Source organism: Phocoena phocoena, chromosome 1 (assembly GCF_963924675.1).
Source record: "Phocoena phocoena chromosome 1, mPhoPho1.1, whole genome shotgun sequence".
NCBI classification, from domain to species: Eukaryota; Metazoa; Chordata; class Mammalia; order Artiodactyla; family Phocoenidae; genus Phocoena; species Phocoena phocoena.
In genome coordinates, this window is record NC_089219.1 from 33,031,067 (window position 1) to 33,037,160 (window position 6,094).

The window sequence follows — 6,094 nt, forward strand, 5'->3', positions numbered from 1 at the left end:
TGCTTGGGAAAGGCTTGGAAAGGTTCGTCTGCCCTCAGGTTGGGTGTCTGTGAAGGAGGGGGACACCCTTGTGAGGAGGATGTCCAAAGCAAGGGGAACTTGAGCTGCATGTCTGATTCAAATTGAGATCTTCAGCTGATTTAAAAAATGACGTTCATTTTTTAAACGTTCATCAGAACATTTGCTGCTCAGAGTTGCCTGCCTGCCTTATTTCCTGGACTGCGTATGACACGTGGGCCAGATTCAGCCTGTGTCCTTCTTGGCTGAGGGTGAAGAGAGCATCTCTCATGGAGAAAGCTTTCTCTGTCCTTAAGCAGGGACTCGAGTACGTCCCTCCACTCCTGTCTCGGCACAGGCTGGCACTCTGAGCTGCCTGCTTTGGCCATGCCCATTACCAAAGGCATGGATGGCATCTGCCATGGAGGGTAGCCCAAGCCCCTTGTCAGCCAGCAGGTCAGAAGGGTTCTACAGCCAGGGCCTGAAAGTATGGAGAACAGAAGGAGCATTCCACTTCTTCACGGCCTCTGTTGGCCGTAGAGGCCAGTGGTGAGCCATCTTCCCCTCACCATGCCATTTACAGCTAGAATGAGGCCTGTTGTCATGGGAAGGGCAGAGAACTGGCTGCCAGGAAAAGTACTGATGTCTTCTCAGTCGGTAATATGTCATAAAACCTTAGGCAACTCCCTTCTTTTCGGGACTCTCTTACAGTGTGAGGCAGGGTTAGGGAAGGGCTTTAATATTCGATTATTTCAAGTCTGACCCTGATGCTCTAATAATTCCCTCACTGAGTATCCCCCACTGTTAACCATGGTAAGCACTTGGACATCTGTCTCATCTGTTTCATTTTCAGTTACTTACCTAAGTGTACCTTACCTTACTCCACAAGAAAAAGTAAGACGGCTTGCACTGAAAACATACACAGTGAAACAATGTGACAGATGAGAATTAGGAAGAATATTGTTGAGTAGGAAATCAGGATCATCGAAAACAAGGACAAATATTCTGGCTGCAAAGACCTACAGAGTTCTTAAAATTAGGTTTCACGTTCGATCCCGAGCTTCCTGACCACCAGGGCAAACAGAGAGATGGGACCAGGTAAGAGATTCACATCTAAAACAAAGATAACATTCTTTAGCAAAAGCAAAGATTTTCCTAGCTGTAAGGTTTTGGATACATGGTACCCCTCCAGAGTCATCAAGGTAGATGAAGCAGGTGATACTGTCACCATGAGAAGTCAGGTCTGCCCCCTTCATTCTAGCCCTGGACTTTTCTCTGAAGGGGATCATCTGGCCTTTCCCACTGTCCTGTACCCAAACACGTCTCAGTGAGACATGCAGGTAATTCACTGACAGCACGTGCCCAGCCCCACGTGGAGAGGATTCAAGAGAGCGCTTGTGAATGAGAAGCACCCAGAAGGGAGGCTGGGCTCAGAAAAGGCAGAAGCTCAGCTCTTTTCGTTTCCTGGCTAACCTCTCATTTTGAGGTCACTGCACAGTCCCACCTTGCTGCTCTTCCTCCCATTCACGAAAACCCAAGCATAACTGAAATTTCAGACCAGTCAATGGGTCCCCATTTTCCTGCAGACTTCCATTCTTATTTTGGAAATGTTTCGATCAGTTGCCTTACTGAGCACGTTCCCTTTAAATTTCCCCGCCAGCAGGGCCCATGCGGGTGTAAACAAACACTTTGGTGCTGCCCAAGAGAGCCCCTATCTAATACCCAGCACGATCCCCTTACATCCGGAGCACTCTTAAACATTTTTCCTAGCACTTGCAGCATCTGTCCTCCCAATGATCTTCACAGTGACCCTGCAAGGGGAGACAAGAAGAGGGATGGTGATCCCTGTGCTACAGATGGAGACATAGGAGGCCCAGTGAAGTGCAGTGACTTGCCCAAGGTCACTCCATGAATAGGGGTAGAGCTGAAACCAAAACGTTAGTCTCCTGACCCCCTGTGCATACATAGTTGCTTTCTGGCCAAAGGTGGTGTGTGTGTGTGAGAGAGAGAGAGAGACAGGGCTTTATAAATATGAACTGTCTCCTTTCGCTCTGCCTCCCCAGACCCACTGGCCCAGCCTTGAGTATACGTGGAATAAATAGAGCACTTAGGTCTGGTCTGTAGACAGCTGGTGGTTGGGATAACTTTCCCAGAAGGCGATGCTGGGGGCCGGAGGCCCCTGGGATTATGAACAGACCACCTGGCCAGCCTCCTTACTGCTTAATTCTGCTGAGGCCACAAGGGGGCAGCATGTAGCACTCGCCGAAATCTGGGAGGTGCCCTGTCCCAGCCTTATCCCAACTTAAGACAACTCTAGAAACTATGGGGTATGACTGTCCCCTTTCTCAGTGGGTACTAGATCTTTGGTACTAGATCTTTAACCCCTTTCCTGATAAGACCCTTAACTTTTTTTTTTTTTTTTTTTTTTTGCGGTATGCAGGTCTCTCACTGTTGTGGCCTCTCCCGCTGCGGAGCACAGGCTCCGGACACGCAGACTCAGCGGCCATGGCTCACGGGCCCAGCCGCTCCGGGCATGTGGGATCTTCCCAGACCGGGGCACGAACCCGGGTCCCCTGCATCGGCAGGCGGACTCCCAACCACTGCGCCACCAGGGAAGCCCAAGACCCTTAACTTTTGAAGAGAGGGGCCTTCCTGGGGCAACAGCGAGGGCTGGAAACACTATCCTCTCCAGAGTATTACATTAGGGTAGGTGGTTAGATTTTAATAAGGAGACTTTTTGACAGCCCTTCTTATCTCCCCAGCTTTGTGTCTTTCCACTCTTCCTCCCCCCTGAACTCTACATTCCTGTCACACTCAATTACTCACTGGTCCCTGAACTCAACTCCATGTTTTCAGCTGGCCCCAACGCCTGGATGTCCTTTTACTTCCTTTTCCACTTATTGATCTCCTATACATACATCAAGGCCCAGTTTAAATGGCCCTTGCTGAGAAACTTCTAACTCCTAGGACAGAGTTAGCAAAGACTTCTTTGATGCTCTCACAGCAACTTCTACAGCCTCTATTATTAGTGCTCATATACACAGTCGTTCAACAAATGTTTCTTTGGCACTTTCTGTGTTTCAGACATTGTTTTGGACATTGTGAAGACAGCTGAAAACAAGCCAGATGAGGTTTGTGCTATCATGGAGCTTATATTGGGTTGGGGGCAGGGGGAGAGGTGGGAGTGGGGAGGGGAAAGATAGACAACAAACACAAGATGAGTCAGGCTCTGAACAGTCTGTTAGAACTTTCTGGTTTGGGCTGTCTTCCTCACCGATGGTCCTCCAGTTCAGGGTCATCTCCATGCTTCCAGAGCCCAACTTAGGGCCTGGCACCAAGAGAATGACAGTAACTGATGACTGAGTTAACAAACACGAACTCTTCCCTGAAGATGGGGCCTCCAACACTGCACACATTCCTACCCCTGCTCATTGGCTCTCACTGTCACTTTTTTGTTGGGAACAGTTTTCTACTGAGCACTGACTGATGATATGCTAGGCAGGAGTATTCGATGGAGATTATTCTTTTAAGAAATTTCTGTGTAGGAAAATACATCTAGCTAGATGGATTATCTCATTTCATCTTCACATCTTCATTAGGTAGGTATCCTGCTCATTAGTGAGAAACTGAGGCTCAAAGAGTTTAAGAAATTACCCAAGGGCACCAGCTGGTTGAGTGGAGCCAGATGCTCCAAGAAGTCTCCCGTCCCAGGCGGCTCAGCCCCACTGGTCTCGTCCCCTCTGATAAGTGATTCTTTTCCAGCCCCACTGGTCTCGTCCCCTCTGATAAGTGATTCTTTTCCTACAGAGAATGAAAGTCCTCACCCCCCCAACTCCTGCAGAGGGACCTAGCTTTTGTCCCATTGCTCACTGACCTCCCAGGAGGAGAGGGCCCCAGGGCAGAGGGCCAGGCAAAACCTCGTCACATGAGAAACTTGGGCCTGGCCTCCTCAAGGAGGCCTCTGAGCCAGACTGGTAGTGGTACTCCCCAGCTTGGGTGCTGGGCCACTACCATGAGGGGATAAGAGGATAGCAAGGCTGGCACTCAGGAGGGGAGAACCTGAGCTGGGCCCCGGCTGAGCCAGGCTGGGCTGAGCTCCTCAGGCTGGCTGGTGCTGAAGACAGGTCCAAAACAGAGCCCAGCCTCCCTCCGCAGCCCTGAGCCACATCACCTCTCCAGCTCCCAGCCCTTGTGCCTCTCTCTTTCAGCAAAGGTCCATGGGACAGAAGCTTTCTAAGATATTGAATGTGTCAAAATGTCTTTATTTTGCCCTTTATTTAAATGACAGTTTGGCAATGTGTGGGATTCTACGTTCACAATTATTTGCCTTCAGCACCCTGAAGATACTATTCCACTGTCTTTTGGCATCTGTTGTTGCTGATGAGATGCTTACTGTCAATTCAATTATTGGACCTTTGTAGATAAGCTATTTTTTCTTTCTGGTGGCTTTTAAATTTCCTCATTATTCTTGTCTTTCTACATTTTGGCTACAGGGTGTCTAGATGTAGTTTTTGATTTGTTTTTAAAGCTATCTTACTAGGCACTCTGTGGGCCTTTTAAATCTAGAAATTCATGTCTTATTTCTGGAAAGAGCTTAGTCTTTCCAGTATCTTTTTCTGGAAGTAATAATATGTATGCTGGAGTTTCTCATTCAATCTTCTTTGTCTCTTTTCTTTCATATGTTTAACTGTTTTATTGTTCTATGCTTCATTCTGGAGGATTTCCTCAGTTATAGCTTCTAATTAACTTATTCTCTCTTCACCTGTATTTACTAACCCATCTACTGATTTTTTTTTAAAATGTCAGTGATGTTAGTTTTCATTTCCAAAATTTCTAGATAGTTCTGTTCATATCTGTCACATGTTTCTGTCGGATATCTTTCTGTTTTTGTTCCATAGATGTTATTCCTTCCTTTATCTTCTTGAAGATTTTAACTAAAACTTCCTTTCAGATTGCTCCATTATCTCTAGATCTTTAAACATGAATTCTTCCTTGAGAGAGGTGCCTCTTAAAATATTGTATTTCTTATATGTTGTGAAGTTTATCCTTGAGATAGTTAGTTTCATCACATTTTCCTGACTGTACCCTGGGATATGGAGGCCTCCCTTTGGGGCGATTTCTCAGCTGTATCTGCCCAAGCCTTGTAGAAAAGCACCAGCCCCAAACTAGCTCTTATATAAGTGTCTTTTGGGATTTTTATATGTCGTGAATATCAGATTCTGAGTCCGCATTCCATGTGAACGGGCTTAAGGTGTCCTAATCATATGCGTACTCTTTCTACCCAAAGCCAGGACCAGGCGGCTAGCAGGCAGATATTTTAGTCCTGTTTATGGCATGCAGCACTTTCCCAGGCCCAGCTTTAAGCAGGGAGCCTACCACAGCCCTTGCCACTAGTGGGGTCTGCAAGTGTACTTCCCACCCCCTGGAATGCTGAATCCCTCCTCAGAGGTACAGCTGCAACTCCTGCTCACCACCGGAATTTCCTCTCATTTCTGGCCCTTAGAGATTTCTCATTCTTGCCTTTGAACTTGGATACGTGTTTTTATGTTTTAAATTATCCAGCATTTATATTGTGTATCTACTATTTTAAGGAGGAGGGACTTTAATAGGTGTTCAATCAAGTTTGACCTGGCAGGGCTTCCCTGGTGGCGCAGTGGTTAAGAATACGCCTGCCAGTGGAGGGGACACGGGTTCGAGCCCTGGTCGGGGAAGATCCCACATGCTGCGGAGCAACTAAGCCCATGCGTCACAACTACTGATCCTGCGCTTTAGAGCCTGCGAGCCACAACTACTGAGCCCGTGTGCCACAACTACTGAAGCCCGTGTGCCACAACTACTGAAGCCTGTGTGCCTAGAGCCCGTACTCTGCAACAAGAGAAGCCACCACAACGAGAAGCCCATGCACTGCAACGAAGAGTAGCCCCTGCTCTCCACAACTAGAGAAAGCTCACGCACAGCAACAAAGACCCAACGCAGCCATAAATAAATAAATAAATAAGTAAGTAAGTAAATTTATTAAAAAAAAAAGTTTGACCTGGCAGTCCTGCTCTCTGGGCCTTCTATCCCTGTCATTGAGCCCCTAGCCTCCCTTCTGAGC